A 24,550-nucleotide genomic window follows, 5' to 3' on the forward strand; every position below is an offset into this window, starting at 1 on the left:
TTATCATATAAAGCTAGATTGTTCTGTCTGGACAAAATTTTATACCTGTTCTAAGGCAAGCGTTGGTTTAACTTCATTTAAAATATAACTATATACCTAGCTATCTTGCTATAAATTGTGAGTAATACATATTGCTCTAAAACCTATAGGAACCTACTGCAGTACTGCAGTACTGCAGTACTTTCTTTACATTGACTCTGTATAACATTTAAAAATAATCTAATTATGTGCAGTCATAAAGTGCTCCAATGCAAGATGATCTAGCTATAAATCAGTCTTAAGATGATACGATACACTAGCCAGATAAGTACATATTTTTAACAGTTCGAAAGCAGATCATTTTCCTCTTAGAAGTGAACTACTTTTATTTTTAATACCATTAGAAAGTGTATTACTTTCTATAGTACATAACTTTTCTAAAGATAAAAAGCTGCAGACTAAAGCTAGTCAAAGTTTTATAGAAAAATCATGATTCCACAAAATCAAAGCTTTTTGTAGAAATTACTTCTTTTTCCAGCATTTCTGTGGGAAAGAATGAAATTTTTTATTTAGTTTTTTGTTTGTTTTACTTTACTGTATTATTTCATCTTGCTTTTCTGAGATATTGCAGGTAATTGTATAAGAAACATATAAGGCATCATAACATATCTCAACAAAGTAGTATTATAAAGTTCAAATTAAATGTTTTGGAATATTTTGTCCTACTTTGTATGAAATTCCTTGAAAGTCTTTCAGTTCCACTAGAAATACACATTTCTTTACTTCTGCTATGTAGGCTATCTAAATATTTATATATCTATCTGCTTTGTTGCTATTTGATTGCTTCCAAAATATTTCCTTCTTTACACAACAAGTTAAGAGCTTTACTCAGGACAGATATGAGTCAAATGTCATCTTTTGATGTAAGTTCAAAGAAAAAGGTTTCACAACAGTGAAATCAAGCAATCAGAATGCTTCACGTTCATGTACATGGTTGCAAGTTTTGCTATGGAACAGGTTGGTCACATAATTCATTATTGTTTGACAGGACATTTTCTCACCACTGTAGTGAAACATTTTGAGCAGTACATTTACAACTCTTTTTGGGTTTTGTTTGTTTGGTGTCATGTGTGTGCCGTGTCCGCCCCCCAGCTCTACCTTTCTATCACTGAAGCATTTAGAACATCTAGAACAGAACTTGTTCCAAAACCCAAAGTCAATCAGAGAGGCTATACTGACTTGAGTGCTTTTCTGGAACTGTTCTCTGAGGGGTGCTATAAATACACATCTTTTGGGATCAGTGTGTGACAGATGTGAAGTAGTACCATAGGGTATTTCTACATTACTTTTTAAAATTGATTTACTTTTTAAAATTACATTATGGAGATAGTGTACTAACACTGGCAATTGTATAGCAAGGATGAAATTCATTAATATAGTCTAACTATCAACTAGCTTCATAACACTAAATAGTTGAAATAACATAGCAGCCCTGTGGATAAGAGGAAATGAGTTAATCAAAAATATCCCTCTGATTTAACCCAAGAGGTATTTCAACAGAGGATGCTCTGAAAGCTTTCTGTGAGCAATGCCAGAAATTGTTTTGATGTATGTAAGCCATGGCAGGTAGAGTTGAGAGGCGTATGTGGAGTCAAGAAGCAGCAATGTTGTAATCACTGATGAGTGCAAGATGCCTGAGGCAAATAAGGGCTTTGGTGCATGTTCTTCAGGGAGACGCCAAGGCAGAGGTGTTAGAATGTGCCTGAAGGTGAACCTGAAGGAGGTGGGAAGCAGAAGATGATGCTGGATATGTGGACCTGCAAAGGAATATACAACCAGTACAATCCATGAGGAAAAATGAACTAGTAAGGTACGTTTTGATGGCACTTAGCAGTGAAATGTCTTTCTACATTAATTCAAGCATAGTAAGTCTTGATTTATCAGTATCCTAATTAGGTACAATGATACATCCATTTAAATGCTCCATGTGCTTACTTATAGAAAAAGAAAAAACAAAATCAAGCCTGCTAATGCCATTATAATTAGCACATGTGAGTGCATGATTAAAGCACATGAGAGGCGGGCACCAATTAGAAATGAAAACCTGTGAGAGACACATTAGCAATGTCTGATAAGGGTTTCAGGCATCTGAAGATACCTGATAAAATCTCGTTATGTGAGTATTACACAATCTCAATGCAATAGCTCTTCTCTGTATGAGGATCATACCCAGATTCTTCCAGTAGATCTGGAAAGAAAAATCAGTGAGAAAATTTAAAGTCATCAAACTTCTTACACAGACGCATGCTTTTCTTCATCTTTATTTAGCAGCAAATCCTCATCTATTGTGATTTCATATATTTGTTCTTCAGTAGGTCTGACCTAGAAGAAGCATGACCAAAAGATACAGAGGTTTTCTTTCAAGTCCGTGAGTTACGATTTTCTTGGGTCAAATTTATTGACTAGAAATGCAGCTTCCCCTTACGTGTACAAAAATAAAAGTGTTCTGCTATTATTTTTCCTACCAGTACTGTCATACAAGCCCCAAAGTGGCACTGGCATAGAGCACCTCCTTCTCTGCTATAAAAAGTAGTTATCTGAAAGGAAGTCCAAGCAAGAATATTTTCACACTGTCATGGTTGTAGCTGGGATAGAGTTAATTTTCTTCACCATAGCTGCCCTAGTGCTGTGCTTTGAACTTAGTATGAAAACAAAGTTGATAACACACTGATGTTTGGGCTGTTGCTGGGCAGTGCTTGTACTGGTCAAGGACTTTTCCAGTCTCCCAGGCTCTGCCGGGTGCACAAGAAGCCGGGAGGGGAGGGGGCACAGCCAAGAGAGCAGATTCAAACTGGCCAAAGGGATATTCCATATGATGTAACGTTATGCCCAGTATGTTACCTGGGAGGGGCTGTCCAGGGGAGGGAGGCAGCAATTGCGGCTCGGGGACGGGCAGCGTCGGTCAGCGTGTGGTAAGCAGTTGTATCGTTTGTATTTCTGTTTTTTCCCTTTTTCCCTTTTCCTTTTTATTATATTACCATTATTGTTATTACTATAATAATTATTATAATAATTATTATTGTATTGCAATTATTAAACTGTTCTTATCTCAACCCACAAGTTTGTTTTGGTTTTTTTTTTGCTTTTGCTCTTCCAATTGTGTCCCCATCTGAGAGGGGTGGGGGGAGTGAGCAAGAGGCTGCGTGGTGTTTAGCTGTCGACTGAGGCTGAACCACAACACACACTCATACAAATTATTTTCTCACCACAACTCCTGCTCCCCTCCTTGGCCACAGGCATCTTTAGTCTCCCCTCTAAGAAAAGAAAGACAAATAAAACAGAAAATCTTCAAGGCAAAATAAAAATTACATTTGAGTTAAGGAATTTTAAATCTAATTTTCGTGGGCAAAAAACTGGGCATGAGCAGGCAATGTGTACTTGCAGCCCAGAAAGCCAACTGTATCCTGGGCTGTATCAAAGGCAGTGTGGGCAGCAGGGCGAGGGAGGTGATTCTGTCCCTCTCCTCCGCTGTGGTGAGACCCCACCTGCGGTGCTGCGTCCAGCTCTGGAGCCCTCAGCCCAGGAGAGACATGGACCTGCTCCAGCAGGTCCAGAGGAGGGCCACAAAACTGATCTGAGGGCTGGAGCACCTCTCCTACGAGAACAAGAAGAGACAGGAGGTTGTTCACCCTCGAGAAGACAAGGCTTTGTGGAGACTTTATTGTTTGTAAAGGGCGCTTATAAGAAAGATAGAGAAAGACTTTTTACCAGAACCTGTAGTTACAGGACAGGGGACACTGATTTTAAACTAAAAGAGGTTAGATTTAGACTAGATATAAGCAATAAATATTTTACAATGAGGTTGGTGAGACACTGGAATAGGTTGCAAAGAAGTTGTGGATGCCCCATCAAGTGTTCAAGGTCAGGTCAGATGAGGTTTTGAGTAATCTGATCTAGTGAAATATGTCCCTGCCCAAGGCAGGGGTGTTAAACTAGGTGATCTTAAAAGGTCCCTTCAACCCAAACCATTCTGTGATTTCATAATGTTGAAAGTCACTTGGTCCAGCTGGAGGTTATTTATTTGCTTTTGTTTTCATTCCATATAGTAAGCCACACTTTTATTTAGACAGCAGAAAAATTGTAAAAAGCATTCCACAACTCCACAGCAAATAAACATTTCAGCAAGAACTTAATCAAGGTGAAAAAGAATTTTTCTGTTTAGAGTTAAAGGAAAATAACAATGTCAAATAATGATTAATAAACCTCACAAAACTACAGAGGGGTTTTGGTCAGCCTACAGGAGCAAATAACAAAAAAGTAAGAATTCAATTTCTATGCAACAAATAATCCTTCCTTGGTTGTTGTTTTTTAAATTAAAAAAAAAAAAAGTTAAAAATTTGTTCTTAAAGTTCTTATCCTCAGAGACTTACTAGTGCTAATACTGCTTTCAATATCTCTTACTTTTATTTTAAAAGTCTTACATAGGGTCTGTGAAAGCCTTTGTAGTGATCATTTAAAAAAAAAACTTCCAGAAAAAATGCAAGCTGTATTGGTTAATAAAAAGCCATATATAAGCTGACTATAGATATAATGACTGAATACTAGACATAATATTTTCACAGAAATATTGATTAATCCATGGAACGAACTGCTAAAAGATTGACGAATACTTGTAAACTGCATATTTCAATTAGCCATTAGATGTGTGTTTAAACATATATGCTCCAGCTCCCAGGCTCAGTATCATCACTCTATATGGTAGGGAGGAAGAGTTTCCAAAGCATGAGCACTTGCATAATTCTCTCATTTGTCTTGCCAGACTTTACTTCTGTTCTTTCACTCAGTGATTTCTGTCTGAGAACAGCGTATTCTGTTTTGAAAGAGGTCTTCAGATGTATCAGGCATTTTCAAGGCATACTCCCTCTTAGTATTGTAAACAAAAGGACACAAGCAAAGAAACAAACAAAACAAAACAAAAAACAAACCATGTGATTTTATTGCCCGATAAATCATAAATACAAAACTAAATAATTTACCAAAATAAAGTGGCTTAGAATGGGGCATATACTGATTAAATTTGCCCATTTAAAAAAAAAAAAGGAAAAAGGAAACATAGTTAATATAAATCAGGCCAAATGAGACACTAAAATTTAGATCATGTTAAAGGATGGAAAGATAGAAATTAGTTTAAATAAATAATTAGAAATTACAATATCACAAATGTAAACAGTGTTAAAAAGAACTTTTGCTGTCACATACGGATCATCACATCAAAGCACAAGAGAAACACCTCATATTCTAATCAGTCATTCAATGACTGTGATCCATCAGTGTGATAGTCAGATAAGGGAAAATTCAATCAAAAGAATGCAAAATCAAAGTATCAATAGGCATTTGTAAAAGAAAAGACCATATCTGAAGACCTGTGTACAGCTGTGGCCATCAACTTTCAAGAAAGATTAATTCCATTCAAAACAGCAAAGATCAGGACTGCCAAGTTGATCAGAAGAGCTTGGCTGATATTGCTAAATTGTTCCAGGCTATGTGGAATTGTGAAATATTAATTGAGCAATGAGTCTGCCCGCTAGCTTAGTAGTTAGGGTGGTCAGAGGTGCACTGGTTTTGACTGGGACAGAGTTAATTTTATTCATAGTAGCTTGTACGGTAGTATGTTTTGGATTTGTGCTGAAAACAGCGTCGATAACACAGCAGTGTTTTAATTATTGCTGAACAGTGCTTACAGAGCATCAAGGCCTTTCCTGCCTCTCACACCGCCCCACCAGCGAGTGGGCTGCAGGTGCACAAGACGCTGGGAGGGGACACAGCCGGGACAGCTGACCCCAACTGACCCAAGGGATACCCCACACCGTATGACGTCATGCTCAGCATATAGAGCTGGGGGAAGAAGGAAGGAAGGGAGTGATGTTTGTAGTTATGGTCTTTGTTTTCCCAAGAGAAGGAGCACTGCCTTCCTGGAGATGGCTGAGCAATGGGAAGGTGAATGAATTTCTTTTTTTACTTTGCTTGCACACTCAGATTTTGCCTTACCTGTTAAACTATCTTTATCTGAACCCACATGTTTTCTCACTTTTACCCTGCTGATTCTCTCCCCCAACACACCAGGGGCAAGTCTCACGATCAGCTGTGTGGGGCTGAGCTGCTTACTGGCTTAAACCACAACAAGAGAGAAGGAAAGAAAATCTAGGATTTAGTTCTCACTCACAAGACTGCCTACACATTTTATTCTGGAAAAAAAAAATGGACCAGATGAAAGAAAAACAAACCAAAAACATCAAAATAAACCAGGGAGCCTATGACCTGCTTCCCTTTTTAAGATTAATGTTCTGATCATCAAATAACAAAATAGGGCTCCTACCTGCCTGCTTTTCCTCTGGCACACATTGATAGGGCAAATCCTCTTCTCTACACCACTCACAGTCTCCTCCCTCTACAATATTGTATGGTCTTTTCAGTAGGACATTCCAGGTTTAACTGCCTGAGAATTAAGCAGAGAAATCAAGCAAGACCTACAGATTCCTAGAGAGATACTATAACTGCTTTATATAAATACTATTTAGCTAAAACAGGGTTTTATCTAAAAAGAGGTAAGCAGAAGCAGCAGATAGAGGACAGGCACATCTTAAACGGTCCTCTGCTTCAGCTGGCAATCTTACCATAGCTTAGGTGGGAAGCTGGCACCCAGCTTTTCAGGCTGAAATACTTCCTTTATGCATGCAGGTATCAATGGAAATTTCAGTCTGAAAGGACAGTATTTAGTGAATACAAGGTAGTTTTTCTCATCACTTTCTTCAAAACAGAAGCATACCACATCAAGTTTCATTTTAAGTGACACAGTGAACACTCTGAATCTCACCATGTGTCTTGTAAGGATTTGGTATTTGTTTTCATCTTTTTGCCATGGGAAAAACTAAAATGTCTAAATTAAGGGAAACAGGAATCCAAATTCACAATAATGTAATAACATAGCTAACTGAAGACATGATTAATTTATTCATTTAGCAGCTATTGGTAGGCACTGAGACTTCCCTGAAAGATATGAATGCCAGAATACTACAATAACATAGATGACTAATTTCACCTACCAACACTCAGGTTATAATTGAAGCAGGTGTCTCGGAGAACAATCTCTTCAAACTCACACATAGAACTATTTTCTTTAGTGCAAGCTGAAAGAAATTCCTGATTGTGAATATTAAAGGAAAGGATCTCTAGTGCTAAATTATGAACTAGAAAAAAACCCCAACATTAAAATTGACTTAACTGGCTATTGTGTGAACTCCCTACATGAAGGAGTTCAGTGCTTCTAGAGTTCCAGTGCAGAGCAGCTGTGTTAATTGCTCTGCTTTCCACTGTCCTCTAGATGCTAGAACTGCTCCTGTAGGCCCCTGACAGGCACAAATTACAGTAGCCTTTAGAGCACTCTTTATTATACCAGGTGCTAACAAGCCAGAATTGTACTGGAAAGCAGCAGTATTCGCATTTTCATCAGCTCCATTAACATTACAATTGCGAGCTGTGGACCAAGAGGAGTTCAAGCAGTTTGCCCCAGATAAACATGTACTTCAAAGTACTGAGTTAAAACTTTAACTGAAATTTCTGTATGTAAGGGCAGCAAATAAATTCAGAAAATTAAGTACTTTATATAAGATATGGACTCTCTACAGTATGCATAAACTTAACAGAAGGAAAATGATGCATATGCATAAATTCTATGGGTTTTTTTAGTCTAGCAGATTTTGACAGATAAATCTAATCTGAACTTTCTAATAAACAACACCTGACAGTAGCAACTTCAGCACGTAGAGAAGTTGAGCACCAGGGAAACTCAGCTTTCTCAGGAAGAGTGCTTTTACCATCTAATTGCTGATCTACAGCTGCTTTAATACAAACATGGTGAGTTAATAACCATAATTATGTCACCTGTATTTGGTCTGACTTCATTAAACTTGGGTTTTATTTTTACTGCTGCCAGTTGCCTGAATTAGGTTGATTTTGTAGCTGGTGGTTAAAACCAGAATCAAGAAATGCGGATGAAAAATTCATTGATTTTACACTAATTTTCTTCAATGAAGAATTCCTTTGATTCTTCATGTTCTGGATGCCTCTTTCTGGTATCTGTATGCTAAAAGAATTAAATTTCTAAAGCATAAAAATTATAAATCCTATAAATTTTTCTCCTACAAGGCATGCTAGCAGCTATTACGATATCAACATTCATAGGCATTGCAACATATACACTTGCAATACTGTATATCATAGGAACACTTCTTGCTCTTACTGTGCAGCAAACAGCACTATCAATGTCAGTGTCCATCACTAAGGCTCACAGGTACTGCAAGGTAGTGCAGATATGCAGAGAGCAGAATTGTTGGATCACACTGAACAGGAAATGGCTTGCTTATTAACATAAGAAAACTCAGGAAAGGAAAGTAACTCAGGCTGAGTTAACTTTTCAACAATTCATGTAACTTTTTTTTTATCTTAGTTTATTCACAATAATGTCCATACATCTATTCTTATATATTTGGTCATATTAATAGCTTGAGATTATTTGGTAAATGTCAGCCTGAGACTTACTCTTGCACAGTGGTGTCCAGTGATAACATCTGTTCATTATTCTTCATTTTAGCTGACCAATTATGTTTGGGTAGTTTGTTACAAAAGACAGAAATTTTATTCAAAATCCAACTCCCTTAATGTGAGAGGTTAGTCCTGCTTTTCTAAAGGTGAACACTTTTAATTCTGGTGCTCCAAATTAGATGATGTGCAATGAAAAGATATTTGGAGGGCATGATCAAGGAAACAAAGATAGGTAGTACTTGCTCATAATAGCTGTATAAAGTCAGTTTTAGACTGGAAGTAATAAATAAAGGAAATGTGGAATACAATATTATTAATCATTACCTTTTCTGTTACAAACATCATATTTTCCCACTGAAAATAAGTGTATTTATAATAAAAAATGGAGAGGATGACTAAAGTGTTAGATATTTTTTATTCCCTTAACACAAAGGCACTGAGCAGAACTACGGCAGCGTGAATAGACAACGTTTATTCCTTATCAAGAGAACAGACTTTCAAACTCCTCCTTTTCTAGTCAATTGCATGGCCTTAGTCTGAGTGATCAGTGATAATGTTAGCACATAAAAAATAGAGCAATAATATCACAGACAGGAACCAGGTTTCAAATCCTTGTAAGTATATCAGTTTCATATGACAGTGTTAGCATCAGGACCTAAAGCTTCAGTTCTTACACTGAGTAAACTTTTAGCAAATACCTACAAAGAATATAGTTATTTCTCATGTTCTGTATTGCACCATCACTCATTGTTTCAGGCTCCTAATTGCAGTGAGATGCCCTTGTGATGTCATACGATGGAGAGCTGTGCCATCACCCCCAGCCTAACCTCCACAAGAACTCTGAATCATTGTATCCTCCTACGTTTTACTCAGTGGCTTCCTGCATACACAGGAAACTTCAAGTGATGCCACTACTGGTCTCTGTGCTTATAGAAAGAGATTATTTTCACCCAAAGTACACCTGAAAGACATAATTTTTACGTGCTGCAGCATGGATATTTACACAGGCCAACAGTATTAAATTGATATTTTGCAACATATCATACACATCATTAGCTTTATTTTACAATTTTAAGAATTAATCAGAACATTATATCCTTATTACATAAAACACAGTAGCAAATATTCATTTACCCTCTTTCTGAAAAATATTTTACAATATTTTTCTACATAGTATTCTTATTATCCAAAACAACATTAAAATCAATGTTGCAAGAATCTTATTAGTTCAGTGGCACTTTGCTACTTAATAGAAACATGAAATGTAAATACTTTACCTAATACTGTTCATTAAACTGGGGAAAGAAAATATTTTAACAAAGCCCAATAGGAATCATCTATTCTCTTATATTAAACCATGCCAGGGAATGTTTCCAGACACTAGAGTTTGATCTTCTGTACTCTTAGGCTGTTGGAATGATCCCTGACACCCTTTGACCCAACTTAACTAGCAATCTTGCAAAGCAAGACCTTCGGCAGGGTTTGGGAGTCAGCATGAACCAGGAACTGTTCTCAGTGGGCACGGTGAAGGAATTAGTATTAGGGAATTTAATACCACGTACACAGCTGCCTCACACCATTTGGCCTCAGTGCTGGAGAACAGTTCCAGATAGGCTAAGGCTACAACTTCAGTAGTAATTAAACACAGCTGGGATTATTTCTAACCATATTGGACATAATATTAAAACACTTTTCTCACTGAAATGCTATGTGGTGTTTGTGTATGGACCTTATGGGCCAACTCTCACCTTTTACTAGGCCTATCTACTACAGCTCTATTTCTTCAGACTTTAAATGAGAATTGGGAAGCCGGCAGGCAAGGTGCAGGCTACTTTTTTGTAGCTTGCAGGAGGCTCAGCAGATCAGCTCTCTCCCTGAGCTCCGGCGAATAACACTTTAAGGTATTAAAAGGGTAGGAGAGAGGGATGAGGATATAATTGCCCCTCTTCCAAAGACACATAAGTCAAAGACTCTGTAAAATCATATCCTTCCTTTTTGTCGTTGTCTATAACATGGAACACTGTTGAAGAAAGTCAAGATGAGTTAACAAAAAAATTCTTACATATTTTTAAATTAAAGTGGCTAATAATTATTACATATTAATTTTCTTTTTAAACCCAAGATTATTTTTAAAAAGTCTGGGGTTGTTTTTTTTTTCATTTATCAGAAACTTTCAGCTTTCTTATGTAACTATTTTGAGAGTGAGAAAAAAAATCCCTAAGATTCAATTGTTTAAGTCCCTTAGAAAATAATTGCCACTCTTCTACCAACTCAAGACTCAAGCCCTATTACTAAAACAGCATTAGTACAACTAGAAAATAAGTATCCATGTCGACAGAGACTCTAATACGTTAATAATTTTACCATATCACGACAGAAGTGTCCTACTTAAAAGACTGGGGGGAAACAAAGGCTTGTTTCCTTTCTCCATTCATCAGTTCTGAACATCCACCAACCCTTAGGGAAAAATCAGATAGATCCTTGCTTTAGCTGTATCCTTTTGTTTCCACTACATATTTTTAATGGTTAAGCTATTTTTTCAAGTGACTGCTTGTACAAATAAGAACCTGATTCAGATCTCTATGAAGTTCGCTGTACAGAACACCTCTGAAGCTGAAGTCTGAAAAGAAGCAAAGAGCCTGAAATCACTCTCAGCAGACTCAAAATTGGACAGGGTTGAGAGCTATGGGAGGGAAATACCTAATGGAAAGATCCTACGTGGTAACAAAACATTTTATCTGCATCAACTTAAGTGATTTCATTGTCTGGTTTTACAATTTATTCTTTATGTGTTATTTACTGACATTTTCTGTACAGCACATACAAAATATTTTGCAGTAATTGCTTACACCTCAATTAAAAGAACTCAGGGTTAAGCCGGCTTGCATTTCAGGGTGAAATGACTATAGAAGATTAGCTTCCCCTCCTTAGCATCTCGGTGTCACAGGGAGGATGACGTTTCCATGAAACTTTTATTAGAATTACGTTCTTAGGGTGCTGTTTTCCGATTTCAGTGAGATATGAAATGCTCATATCAATTTATCCCTTGGCCCACAAAGATGCATAGTGCCTAAACTCCTCCAACACCTATCTGAGTGGGACATCTACATGATTTTGTGGGGATGGGCTTCAGTTTTCTGAGGAGTAGGATGCAAAGGTTTGTGATTCCATGCAGAATCTTAGGATCACAGATAACTACAATCCACAGGAGCCCAGACTGATGCACTATCTTATCTTGAACAGCAGCTAGAACAAGGTAGTTCAGGAGGATAAAGGGATAATGGCAAGTACAGTTCTTGGGTGCCCAAACTGCACAGTACTTGGCGTGGCACACAGTAATTATGGAGTCTGCGCAGTACCCCAAATAAAATGTGGCAAGCTTCAGATGTCTGAGCCAGGGGCATTATAGGTGGACTGAAATCCAGTGCTTTACCACTATAAATTCTGGCTGGTGTGAGAGAAGAGGCAGGTGATACATCAGTTGGGATCAGAGAGAGACATTCTATGCTTTATATGCTCCAGCTAGATTGCACCCCTTCTCTGGCCTGGTCACACACGTTTTGATCCAGGACACTGTGAAGCATAAGCTCCTCTTTATATGCACAGGAAACAATCGTAACTGATGGTCTGCCATCAGCACCAAACAGTCTTCTGCCTTGGAACGCAGCAGCCAGCTGTCCCTTGAAGTGCAACTCATTCTACTGATTTCATTGAGTTTTGGATCAGTATCAGTCAACGGAAGTGTTGAGTGAGTCAAGTCTCTGTGCTGCATGTGTGTCTGAAGTGCATGTTACCATTTGCATTGCAATAGACACGAATGACGACTGGAAGGGAGACCACACTGTGGGGCAGATTAAATGTTTTTGTTCAGAGCTTTGTAGTGAAGTTTCCTTATAGTCTACACATTGAATCCTACAAAACTATGCACTTGGCTCTATACTTTTACAAACACTATACTCTCTTGCAAAAAAAAAGAAAATAAGGAACAAGTAGTACAAAAATGTAAAATAGATTTTGCTCTTACTATTTTGCTTTTATTAATGAGTAGCAAGATGGCTTTGTAATGAAGAATACTTGCAAATTGAAAAGTCCCATAAAGCCTTCTTGTACTTCATTTATCTACAGGTTACTGCTTCACTAATCAAATAATTTCATTTAAAAATATCCATTTTCTCTGTTACACACTGTATTTGATGGTAGGTCATTGACCTACCTCTGTGCTATTGAATTTCAGCATAATGCTTCATTTACCTTAGACAACCCACACACATACTCAGAATGCTAGCTTATACCCACTTTGTAGCACTACCCTTTGTTCACCAAGCTTTTATCCAGAAAGGAAACTGATACTACAAACTTTAATTTATCATTTTTCTGAGCAGATAACAATAGTTGAAGGTAATGATCTGGGGAGATGGAACTTCCTAGGAAGACTAAAAATGCATGAGTGGGAAACAAAGATGAGTCAATATTTTCTTATTTAGAAGATTGCTTTCTCACATATTTCACAGAATTCCCCCAAACTCACAGTTAAACATGTAATAAACGTAAGACCACCATATATTCACTTAACTGGAATTTTTGTAGAGATAACATTTCAGCTGTCTTAAAGCTTAAACTTTTTGTGCTTATCAGCCCTCTCTGTAATAGAAGTGAGGCGTAGAATTCTAGTCCTGGTGAAGCAATTGAAAGTCAGAAGGGCCAAATTTCACATCCCCAGATTTGCACTGACAATGATGCCACAAAAATGGGATTAGAAACAAGAAAGATTATATAGAGTGGGCTTGACTAACCATGAAAGGAAAAAAAAATACACTATAAAATGTTCATACATACCAATTTGTACTTATATCCTGGAATTATGTTGGTATATGTACCTTACATCCAAATTTTTGTTAAAAATGTCAATAAAATGTTAGTGTAAGAGATAATAAGAATGAGTAACTCACAGTAGTGGAAAGACGTACACTATTCACAGCTATAAAAACTGGATTTAAGTTGTTAAATGACAATATTAAAAATCCCTTATCTGGTTCTAAATATATATCTCGAAGTATTCTATGCTTTGGCAATGATCTAGAGTGGAGTAGATGGCTGACCATCCAGAAATAATTAGTACCTTTTCTCACTTTGAATACAATTAATCTGGTTTTCTGACTCCTCCTCTCCCAACTCATTAGATACATGAAGGGATAAAACCTCTTAACACTACCGTAAATGCTCTACAAAATCAAATAGGTTTTATTTCTCCATCTTATTTATGTGAACCATCCATCTTTAATTTACATTTTTTGTTGATGGTCCAGCAGTCCTCATACAACTTTATTTCCTTTCCTTACTGTCGTGGTTTAGCGGCAGCTCAGCCCCACACAGCCGCTCGCTCACTCCCCCACCGGTAGATGGGGGAGAGAATCAGAAGGGTAACGCTCGTGGGCTGGGATAAGAACAGTTTAATAATTAAAATTAAAAGAAACAACAACAGAAATGCAATGTAAAGGAGAACAACGAGAGGCGCAAAGCCCCGGGGGGGGGGGGGGGGGGGTTGAAGGAGGGGAGAGGGGGAACGAACCGCCGAAACGAACCGCACGCGCCGCAGCTGCTCGCCGCCCGCCGACCCGACGCCGCGCCCCAGCCGCGAACTGCCCCCCTCAATATCCTGGTCACGGTGTCACACGGTATGGGATGAACCTGCCATTGGCCAGCCGGGGTCAGCGGCCCCCGCCACGGCCCCGCCCCTCCCAGCCCCCCCCGCCACGCGGCAGAGCGCGGGAAGCTGGAAAGGTAGCCGACCCCCACAGTGAGGAGAATTAACCCCTTCTCAGCCAAAACCAGCACACTTACTCATCAAGCATTACTTGCCATGTAAGGCATTTTTTGCTTCAATTTACAGACTTTTTTTTGTGAGGGGATAAAAATGCTAGTCAAACCTCTTGATTTGCAAATCATAAGACCACATCTTTCTACTTGCACATTTTCTATAAACTTCTCTACTGGGTGTCCATGACAATATTTTGGTAATGGGGGTGGCTGCAGGGGTGGCCCCTGTGAGAAGAAACCGGGGGCTGCCCCATGCCAGAAACAGCCAGTTCCAGCTTGCTCTGCAATGGACCCATGAGAGGACACAGCTGAGCCTACCAGCAAAGCTGTTAGTGCCTCTGGGAAAACATATTTTAGAAATGGAGGAGAAAATTATGGTGGGAGGAGAAGAGAACAATAAAAGCGAGGAGAAATAGAGGGACAACCAAGATCAGAGGAGAAAGAGGTGCTCCATGGTGGAGCAGGCATCCCCTGAAGGGAGTGCAGCCTGTGTATAAGCTGACACTGCAGTAAATACTTCCCAGCATGGACTGTGGCCCATGGAGGACCAATGCCAGAGCATATTAAAAGAGTAAGAAGGAAGGAGCATCAGAAACAAACCACTGACGCCAAACTTCTGTGCCACTGTGGCCTCTCTGAAGGGACTGAGTGTAACCTGAGATGATAACAAGGGGGCAGGAGAGATGCCTGGAGTAGGGAACTGGATGGATATTGGAAAGTGGAGAGGAGAGGAGTCTTAAGAGAGGTTGAGGCCAGGAAAAGGGAAGGAAAGGTGTTTTTCTTTGTTTTAAATGTTTGTCTTTTTAGTTTGTTTCCCAATATCTAAATCTGTAATTAAATATTTATGCTAATTGGCAACAGATTAAGTTAAATTCCGTAAGTCAAGTCTGTTTTACTCACAACAGTATAGTACTTGGTAAGTGATTCCCATGTCTTTTATCTTGACTTATGAGATTTTTCACCCTCATTCTTCCTATTACAGAATCACAGAATCACAGAATGGCAGGGGTTGGAAGGGACCTCTGGAGATCATCTTGTCCAACCCCCTGCTGGAGCAGGCACACCCAGAGCAGGGGGCACAGGAACGCGTCCAGGTGGGGTTTGAATGTCTCCAGGGAAGGAGACTCCACAGCCTCCCTGGGCAGCCTGTTCCACTGCTCTGGCACCCGCACAGGAAAGGAGTTTTTTCTCATAGTGAGGTGGAACTTCCTGTGTTCCAGCTTGTGCCCATTGCCTTGTCCTGTCGTTGGGCACCACTGGAAAGAGTCCAGTCCCATCCTCTTGACACGGGCCCTTTAGATATTTATAAGTATTGATAAGATCCCCACTCAGTCTTCTCTTGTCCAGGATGAACAAACCACATGTCTCAGCCTTTCCTCATAACAGAGATGCTCCAAGTCCTCTATTCTCTCCCCTGTCCTGTTGGAGCAGCTGGGTGATTGCTTGGCTGCCAGCTGGGGTTAACCCAGTGCAACTTCTAGTAAGCAAGCATTTTACCTCTTCCTCGCTTCCTCCTATTGATGTGCATGAACATATCAGACTCTGAGCTCTTCATCAGTTCTTTTTCTCTTTCAATACCTAAAGAGGGCATGAGATCTTAAGACAACTGCCTTGAGTTATTTTAGTAATAGAACAATAAGTTTCCCCACTAGCTCAAGCCCTACCTGCCGTTGCTCTTAATGTAAGTTCATTGTCTTAAAGAAGGGTATAGAGATAAAATATATTAGAGGTAATATAATCTTTCTCTTCATCAGCAAGGAGCTCTTCCAATGTTGATCTACTGGACTCAGAGGATCTATTTATGCCTTGAAAAGTAACTGTCAGAAAAGGCTCAATGCACCAGGCATTGATCCCATTAAAAAAGTGAGTAGGAGTTTGTAATTAAATAACTATTCTTCAGGTTTTATATTTGGAGAAAAAGTGTAACGGGGGGTGAAAGAGCAAGAGTGAGCAAGAGAAATTCTGAATATAGTTTTGTTTGCATACAAAACTAAATGTACATAGTACATACATACTAAATAAGCAACTATGAAAACTGATTTCAGAAGTATTAGTTATTTTTCCAAACAGTCATTTTTGCTGTTTTAATAAAAAAGAGAGAGAAGTGTCATCTTGCCTATAGTTCTCTGTTTTTTCCTCTCACATTCTGCAGGCAAATGTTAATGTTATAAAATTAACTCAGAATAAATCCACAAAATGCTAGAAATTACTTTCTAATATTGGGACATAAGAAAAAAAAGCTATGATTAATTAGCAGCTTTATATTTTAACATGAATTATATCTTAAACAAAATCATCTATGATATCCAAGGGAAATAATATTTGCATTTCTACTGGTATTTGCCTTTTTGCTATTAGTATTTACTTTGTACACTGGTCTATAATTGATTAAAATACATATTTATTTTTCTGGGATCTGAAAACCTCAGGAACATGATTATCCACTACAGCTGGGTAGCCTGCAAGCCCCTGTGAACAGAATGAACTTTTTAAAAGGATATAAATCTTTTATTTGTTTTAGGTTTGGAATAAATTTTCAATTTGCATTAGAATGTGCCATTATGGAGGTCATGATTTTAAACTGATATAAATCTAGACAGTTTAATGAGATTGGTGTATGTATTAGATCTGGTTCACTGGTGTAACAAGAATGCTATACACACTTTAGAAATTTGCTTTTCCAGTATTTGGTGGTTTTACTTTCACAACAGTATTGTTATTAATCTCAATAGCATTTTAGATTCTTATATCCCCCTTTTGTTATATCTTCCTCATGGAAGACACTTGCTGTGTTAAAAAGAGTTAAATGAAAATGTTTTCTTCATGAGAAACTGGATCTGTTTTAGAGTATGTCTGTAGCCATAGTTGTTTACCAAAACCAGTGTCTGAGTACTTGGCCTAACTTTAATACACTGAAATAATTTTAGTAAGATGGCTAAAGAAGATTTCTTAATCATCGTCTGTTCCATGCTCCATTCTACAAGCATATTTTTCAAGCTCCGTTCTAGAGAGACATTCTTTCTGTGGTTCCAATATGATTCAGAACAATTTTCTTGGATCCAGCTGAAGTCTTTCTACTCAAATCAGGTCTGTTGTTTATTATTGTTTCGCTACAAGTATGTAACAATAAAGAGTTTATGGAATTTCAAGAATAATGCAGTGTCAAAAATATTCAGGGAACATAAGGAGAAAAACAATCTTACAGATCTATGCAGGAAAAAATACAAGTGCACAACCAAGTAACATGTTTTTTTTTTTCTTTAAAAACAGCTGGAGGATCATATCGGGATTTTTAGTTCTACACAGCAGTTGCCACTTTGGGACAGACAAAGCTCCATTTTATCTCGTACCCAGCTTGTAAGGGTAGCACAACAGATCCTGAGAGACCATCTTAGAGAACAGACCCAGCAGAGATTTATTTTTTGCCAAGTAAACCTTCCTAATTTTTGTCAGCCAGGTTGAAGGGCTCCAACCATAAAGTGGATGAACTCCATTGTGTTGTGCGTAAACAGCAGGGTTTAAGTCAAAGTGTTGACCTGTGTGGGGAAGGCCATGAATTGCTGGGTGCTGGTCACAGCCACTTCCAGCTCACAGATGGCCCACAGACAGGGACACCCCCGAGGGACTCTAGCCATGGGTGGCCCATGTTGGGACAGGGATGCTAAGATACTAAGATTCATGGATCACTGGAGGAAGGGAAGAGACAGTGGCAGAAAGAAGCCAATATGCCTATGACTCCAACCTCCTGTGCCTCCCGAGGAACTGGGATGAAGTGAGTGAAAAGAAGGGAAGTTGAGACTGAGATAAGTGTCTGGCTGAAGCTAAGCATTGGGAACGGAAACATGTTTACTTAAATATTTGACTTTTTATGTTTTCTTTTTTCTCAATGTCTTAATCAATGATCAAAGTTTTCTATTAATTGGCAACACAATATATTAAGTAAAAATTCCTGCTAGTTAAGACTGTTTCCACACTGCAGTCTCTGTGCAAGCACATTTCTCTTTAGCTCACCAAAAAGACTGACAAGCATATTGGAGGGTATAGCCAATTTGCACACTGTCCAGCCCCTTTCCACTTGGATGGGCAAATACCAGTTTTAGAAGTCTTATGGAAAGCCCATTCTGCACTGATAACCGTTATATTAATAGTTGACAGAGGAGATTAAAGAAAACAGGAAGACTATTTGGGGAAGTATATGTCTTAAAGAGTGTATCACACTTTTGCTGATACTAAATAAACAATTTATAAATAAGAAATGTTGGGTTTGAGTTAATAGATATTAATGTGTAAGATTTTTTTAAATAGTCATCTATTTCTTTACAGGAGAGGTAGTTATAAAAGCTTATATGTGTGTAAATGTCATTAACTCAGCAAAAGTATGAATATCTTGTAAATATGCAGCACTACCATGCCATGAAAGGCATTTGGACAATAGACTGACTTTAAGAAATAGCTTGTTTACTAACAGCCTGTAAGCTCTGAGGGTCTGTGCTGTAAGATACATGAAAAAACATACACGTTACTTATGTTTCTAACGATATGAACCTCTCCATCAGCCTAAAAAAAAAGTCCTTAATGCAAGAATCCACAGGGAGAATAGCAATGATGGTTCTTAGTCATTCTGAAGGGTAATACTCGAACCATCCTCCTCTGAAATTATATGAAGTCATCAGAAATTTTAGTCTCATACCCTGCCTTAGGAAGGAGTAAATTTCAGGTAGCACTGGTTGAACAGCTGTATTTTTCTTGTAACATGCTGTATTATTTAGCTGCTGTCTGCCTCTCAGTCACAGAAATCACTACCTGGCCACTCTGCAAGTAGCTCTTTCTAGACACCACCCTGGAAAAAATGCTCACATACCTACTCATTATATGCACTCAGTTCTGGTGTGGTCTGTACTAAGGCATAATGGGATTAGCCTTTAGGCTTGGTAATTTAATTTCACTTAATACCATATCCAATGCTATACAAGTCTTTAAATCAGTCGAGCTATGCTGATTTATACTACCTAACTCCTGGCCAGAGGAGCACATTGTAACATGGCATCAGTCGCATACCTATTTAGGGTATTCTGCTCTGCAGGCACAGTAGTGACACACAGACATAAACCAGGACAGCTTTAAATTAGCCAGCAGGAGAGTACTGATAACACAAGGCCCTAGAGTTATTTTACCTGTTTCTCCCTTAGCCCTTGAAACTATCTGTTAAGTAGGGAGTCAGGTAGAATATAACACAGTAAAGATCACCAACCTGAGCTGCATTGTATGCATTTTAACAACATCCTTTCCTCTCTGAAGAGTTATTATGACCCCATTCTTGCAAGTAGATAACAACATTGACTACAGCCACCTATTTCAGTAATTCCCTTCATAAAATGATGATTAAAAATAGTATACCTGCATATTTTTCCCTCAGAAAAACCCTTTTGAATATTATTGACGTGAAATGGCAAAACAAATCTTCCTAAGTCATCCACTTAACACTTATGCTTAGCTAACACCATTCTCTTTCACACAGTAAATGTATATTTTTTTAATAATTATAGTATGACAACAAAATATTCTTCAAATATTTGTATTTTGAGATGGAGAAGACATAAGTTTTAAATCTCTCACCGGTCTCAATGTCAGTGGCTCTCCTGAGAGGTTACCCAGGACTCAGAACAACACCTGCCACAGCAGGGCAGAATTCTCATTATCAATCAGTTGCTGATTTGCATGAAGGGAGGATAGCATTCCCTTCTGCTTTCATTTGTTATTTATCTTGTTCATTTAGATTACAAACCCATAAGGGTAAGATGGTCCCTCTGTTCAGATATTAGAGTGGAGTGGGATTCTCCTTGAGACAAGGCACCCTGCAGAGGGATCTAGGTAGATAGGAGCATTGGGCAATCATCAGTGGCATGAAATTTAACAAGAACAAATGCCAGATTCTGCACTCAGGGCAGAGTAACACCTGGCACAAGTATAAATTAGGAAAGGAGTGGCTAGAGAGCAGCCCTGCAGAAAAGGATCTAGGGTTTGACAGCAGGCTTAATATGAGTCAGCAGCCTGCCCTGGTAGCTAAGAAGCAAACCACATCCTGGGGTGCATCAAATACATCATATCCAGCTGGTCAAAAGTGGTGATTATCCTGCTATATTCAGGGTTGGTGTAACCACACACCTGTACTGTGTGCAGTACTGGGACCCATAATTTAAGAAGGATGTTCAGGTCCTTGGATGCATCCAGAGGAGGGCAACAAAGCTGATGAAAGGGCTGGAAGGCATGGCTTAGGAAGGACTTTGGGTTTGTCTAGTTTGGAGAAAGGAGGCTGAGGGGTGACATCATTGGTCTGTACAGCTTCCTGAGAAGGTGAAGTGGAGAGGGAGGTGCTTATCTGTTCTCCCTGGGATCCAGGACACATGGAAATGGTTCAAAACTATGCCAAGGGAGGTTCAGACTGGACATTAGGAAATTTTTGTTTACCAAGAGGGTGGTCAAACACTGGAACGGGTTTCCTAGAGTGGTGGTAAATACCCCAAGCCTGTCAGTGTTTAAGAGGCATTTGGATAATTCCCTTAATAACACGCTTTAGCTTTTGGTCAGCCCTGAATTGGTCAGGCAGTTGGATTTGACAATTGTAAGTCCCTTCTAACTGACCTAATCTAGTCTATTCTTAATTTTATCTCCCTAAAATGTAAACATCTATTCTAAGCTCACCACCTTCAGCTCATCCTAAGGTTCGGTTTGAAGACAGGTAGAGGGAATCAACCTCTGCAGATTGCTGTCTCTCTATTGGCTTATGGGGATAAGGAAAGGTGTCTATGCCTTAGATTAGATGGCAAACATGAGGAGACAAGAATATCATCATCAGTAACCAGGTTGGCTGAAGTTTCTAGATTTCACTGTAATAATAATGTTTATTATAATTTCTAAATTAGGGTCATCCTATCATAAATGGCAATTCAGCTTCTGTAAGGGTGGGGGTTTTTTTAAATCTCCTCTTCTTGAGTGTTTCTTAGGCTTTTGTCTATGTTTTTATCTCTCCCATCTATCCAAATCTTTTTGCTCTGTCTCTCTTGGTATGTCTATGTATTTAAAGTAGTCTGAATGATTCCTCATAAACAGAACTGCCTCGCACAGTAATTACCATTACTTTTAACCCTTGCCATCTGCACACCTCAATCTCAACAGGTAATTAGATCAAAGTGGCTCAGCAAACTTTCATGTTTATGTATATGTTACAACCATTACTTTTTTTTCTGACAAAAGGAACCGAGCAACTATTACTTGTAGTTTACCTTCTCTGTTTTGACATGAAAATACAGAAACTGTTACAGAACTTTGAAAGAGGAAATTCAGCTGTGTCCCAGTTCAGCTGCACCACAGAATTCAGTCCTGTGGAGTTAAGCTAGCTCAGACATCTGTCTCTGATTAAAGAAAAGAAATGTTGTTCGATATAATTGATAACATAAACCATTTGTAGTTTCTTCTTGTTCTGTTCTTGTGTTTATGCAATGCGCTACTTAAAATCGTTATGGAAGTTCTAGTCATTAATCTGTAAATAATGTAAAGTAGGATTAAATGTCTAAGTGCATCTGCAGTGAATAAGTCTTTCCATAGGAAATTGTGAAAAAACTAAGGGGGATGGAAGGGTTGACTTTTGGGTTGTGTGTGGTTTTGGAGGGTGGTGGTTGGTGGTTTTTGCCTATATTTTCTTTTCATAAAAATTCATTATTTGAACGTGTGCTTTCAGACCCCAGTAGAGTGCCTTTGCCACTGTCGTTTTCTCTCTTCTGATCTTTCTCTGCTTTTTATTCCTCCCTAACAATTTCTGGTCTACTGAAAAAGGCATGTGAGGAACATAAGGAATACTGACAATTTATGTGAGACAGAAAGAATCATTCCCACCTATCTCTTTTTAAGCTTTGATCCAGCAAATAAAATGTGTGAGCTGCACATGATATCTGCCCAGCCATAACTCATTACAGGATCAGAATGGAAATACAGACTGAAAAGGACTGCCAGAGACCTGGCAGTCAGTAAAAGAACTCAAGTATTTTTCCACAGAAGGCAGCTGAAATATATTCTGCTGGATAAAATCAGAGAGCTGTCCATTCACTTAGACATTTAATAGGAGGGGAAATGAGGCACATGTAATTTTTTAACACAGGGCTAGAAGAAAAACATTGATAATTACTTACTCTAGAAAACGAATTACATTTTAAAGAAAAGTAATTTCATTATTTTAGGACCTTCTGTGGCTATCTTTATATTAAATATAAAACATTATGTAATATAAATGTCAAATTCTACAAGACATCAGTTTAGTAAATGCAGAACTTAGGCTTGTTGAAGTTAATTAAATCAAAGTAATCTAAAAATGCCCATGGAAAAGAGCCTGAGGTCTGATGTTCTCTCAAAATTATGCAAAAATATTTTTTGTTGCCTTGCTAAATGCATTTCTGAAGTTTATTTACTTGTTATAACATATGATGCAGAATGCACATCATTCAAACTCCATGAAAGAAAGGAGCAAACCAGTAATTCTTTCTTATATCTTGCATTGCACAGCACCTAGAAATCAAGTCTCATTCCAAAATGTCTTGGTTTTACAGCTATGGGAAGATAGAAGAAAAAGATAACCTGTGACTCAAGAGTGACCTAACAATAAAACTAAAGAATGCAGATTGGAAGCTTTCAGACAGTTGAGAGCAAGTAAGTAAATAAGAGAAGACAGAACTCAGTAGAAACAGAGATTTCAACATACCAGGCATAACTTGTCACATCAGAGAATAGATATCAACAGTTTTGGGTTTCTTGCACACAAATCTCTCTTTCAAACAGACATCAAAGTGTTGTTACGGTGCTAATCTACATGCTAAAGTGTTTATTGTCATTAACAGGTCAAGACCATGTCATCCTTATATATAGTGACCACACTTCCAGAGCAGTCCCACTGAATTTATTTTCACATCTAACAAAAGCAGAACAGAAAAGTCCACCTGAAATGAGAAGAACAGTTTGTTTTCAGTAACAGTGCCTGAGCAGTAAAATCTGGTTCAGCATAAAGAGGCCTGGAAATTTACAGAATAAGGAGGAAGTTGTTTGAAAGATCCTGTTAAGAGGTAAACAATACTGAGTAATAAAGGACTCCATCTTGTTCTGTGGCAGTCATTCCTATACAATGCTTTTGTTCGACACAGAGATGTGTAATGCAGGACTGCTAATCAGGGTATGACGACACTGAAAAAAGGGTGCATGAGAAGAAAATGGTAATGGATTGTATTTTAGCAAATCTTACCTGGGAGAAGAGTAAAGAGGTGGAAGTTACATTTACAGGACTGAGAGAAAAAAAAAAAAAAAAGGAAAGAAAAAAAAGGAAAGCAAAAGGGAAAAATAAAATAGGTCTGCTGAAAACAGGACATACTCAGAAGAAGAGGTACATAAGAGCTCCCTGTTAGATGAAAATCAAGATTAAAGATTATCATAAGCTACACAATACAGATGACTCTTCAGAAAGTGTCAAGATCAACTGGCATGCTAATTAGGAAATGGATTAATAAAACAATTATGTACTTATTAAATTTAAAGTCAATAAATAATGCAATCAGTTGTTGGACAAAAAAAAAAAATCTATTAAGCAAGGAGAAATCTAAAGAGCTTGGAACTCATCAGCCAGAGTTGTTAGGGTTCCCCATGCCATGGTGCTTACAACTGAGGCATGAAGAACACTTGAACTATATCTTCACAGCCAAGTGAATTCCTCTCCCTGAAGCATGCCTCTTCTGAGTTCTGGTCTTTTGGGCACTAAAGTCTACTGTTTATGGATTTTTGAACCGGAAGAGGATTTTGAGAAAATGCTGTAATGGTCATTGGTAGATAGACCAATAATATTAATGAGATGTAATCAGCCACTTCTTATTGAATAATATTAGTGAAGGACTCTGGGGAAAAAAAATTGCTAAAAGATCCTCTTTATCCAGATAGCTAAATATTACTAGTGCGGAGAACAAGATCCGGGTAGAAATGGGGCAATATGTCCTTCAGCCAAAAAAGATCAACCACATCCTGGTTTGTCTTAGCAAAAGACCAACCAACTGTTCAAGGAAAGTGAATATTACCCTCCCCTCAGCACTGTGGCACCACATCTGGAGGGCTGTGCCCAGCT

The 24,550-nt window shown here is 38.3% G+C and overlaps 1 long non-coding RNA gene across 1 annotated transcript; it reads right to left on the reverse strand.

Annotated features, from left to right (window-relative positions):
- Positions 1 to 436: 436 nt before the first annotated feature.
- On the reverse strand, positions 437 to 3,504 carry LOC135312288 (uncharacterized). Its single transcript, XR_010371853.1, has 3 exons — positions 3,246 to 3,504; positions 2,138 to 2,227; positions 437 to 1,796 (listed from the first exon to the last, which is right to left on the reverse strand). It is a non-coding gene; the product is annotated as an uncharacterized LOC135312288 (long non-coding RNA).
- Positions 3,505 to 24,550: the final 21,046 nt, after the last annotated feature.

Source organism: Phalacrocorax carbo, chromosome 2 (genome assembly GCF_963921805.1).
Source record: "Phalacrocorax carbo chromosome 2, bPhaCar2.1, whole genome shotgun sequence".
NCBI classification, from domain to species: domain Eukaryota; kingdom Metazoa; phylum Chordata; class Aves; order Suliformes; family Phalacrocoracidae; genus Phalacrocorax; species Phalacrocorax carbo.